This window comes from Furipterus horrens, unplaced genomic scaffold (assembly GCF_987537825.1).
Source record: "Furipterus horrens unplaced genomic scaffold, mFurHor1.1.pri manual_scaffold_17, whole genome shotgun sequence".
Lineage (NCBI taxonomy): Eukaryota > Metazoa > Chordata > Mammalia > Chiroptera > Furipteridae > Furipterus > Furipterus horrens.
The window spans coordinates 36386065-36387779 of NW_028327187.1; the positions used below are offsets into that span (position 1 = coordinate 36386065).

At 38.4% G+C, this 1715-nt stretch overlaps 1 pseudogene; it reads right to left on the reverse strand.

Moving 5' to 3' along the window:
- Window positions 1-210: 210 nt before the first annotated feature.
- On the reverse strand, window positions 211-1004 carry LOC149990819 (small ribosomal subunit protein eS4, X isoform-like; annotated as a pseudogene).
- Between the last annotated feature and the right edge of the window lie 711 nt (window positions 1005-1715).

Below are 1715 nucleotides of genomic sequence, written 5' to 3' on the forward strand. Positions count from 1 at the left end.
CTTGAACAAAGTAGAAGTTTTTAAACTGAACATATACACTTGTAGATTAATCTCCATATAATCAGTAATTGATATTGTGGAAATTACTGAGAAGCCCTAGAGACAGTGGATAGAGATGAAAGTAAAACCACTTATTGTGTCTTTTTCTCATGCTGTATTATCTTTAATTAAGTACAAAGACTCTTCCAATCATGTCACCTAAACCTCATTTCACGCACTGCTCTGTTTGGCCACCAGTCTCTTGTCTCTCTCTTAAGCAATGGAGAAGCAGACACCCTTTCCACAGGGAAGGAAAATCCATGGTCTGTTTTTGCCAACTAAAAAATGTTGGAGAGCCAGGTGAAAATTTTTTTCCTTGGTATCTTTTGAATGAACTGCATCAAGAGCACCAGAGTCTCTCTCTCTCTCTCTCTCTCTCTCTCTCTCTCTCTCTCTCTCTCTCAGTGATCACACTAATTTCCCAGGTTAGCACCACGGGTCACCATATACACAGGTTACCAGTGTCAAACTTGATGAAATCAGTAATTTTGCCAGTCTCCAAACCAATCTAAATGGTGTTGTTCACCTCGATGAGGGGATCGGGGTAGCAGATAGTGTGAGCATCATGGGTTACCATATGAGGGATTCCTTTTGTACCCACAAGTATCTTCCTCTCTTTGAACAACTTGTACTTGGCCTCCTCAGGTGTAATACAATGAGCAGCAAAATGACCGATGGTGTCATAGATCAGACAGATGTTCTCTCTGGTCTTGACAATGCTGATCACACTTATAAAACCAGCAAGGTAGGTTATATTGGTTCAGATATTGCCATCAATCTTAATAAACTGCTGCATGTAGATCTCCTTAACTTCATCTCCTGGTAGGGCATACTTTTCTGTTCCTTAGGGAAATGATGAGAGGGAGACGTTCTCTTAGCTTGTGGGGACCATTAGATGGACAAGAAGCAAACACACTAGTCATTTTGTCCAGCATCCAATGCTTTAGATCTGCTACATGGTTCATATGATTCTAGGCACCATGAGCCATAGCTGCACCAGGCACAGAAAGTGGCCAAGTATTGTGTCTTAATGAATTCCAACATGATAGAGGTCTACCAGAAAAAGAGGAGCCAAACAAAGAGAGGAGTAGCTAGTGAGATAGTAAAAATAGAATGGATATGGTGAAAACTAAAAGAGATGAGTGTTATAAGAAGGAGGAAGGGTAAAATCTGTTGATTGCTGCTGAGAGGGTTTGTAAGATGAAGGCAGAACAATGTTTAATGTTTCCAGTAAGATAAAAGTCCTTAGTTACTTTGATAAGGGAATTATTAGTGAAATTATGGGGATGAAAATCAACTGGAAACAGGTTCAAGAGTAAATAGAGAACATCTGGTTTAAAAGTTTTCATAAGTTTATTCTATGACATGCCTTTCTTCATCAAACAATTACCAAAGATAAAATGTAAAAACTGAAATTAAAAACAACATAGTTGTACTTGACAGTAAAATAAATATCCTTATTACCAGAAATAGAATGGAGACACAAAAAAAGAGGGTTAGGCTAAATCCACAAACCTATAACAGATGGGATCCTGCAGGTTAATTAAAAAATGAAGTTCTATTGGTTAAAAAAAAAAAAAAAAGGGTAACACACCCAGCTATATTTCCTATAGCCAAGAGCAAAAGTGGGGTCCCTCACACCTGAAAAGATGCTGAGAAGCCTATTTCTGACATTC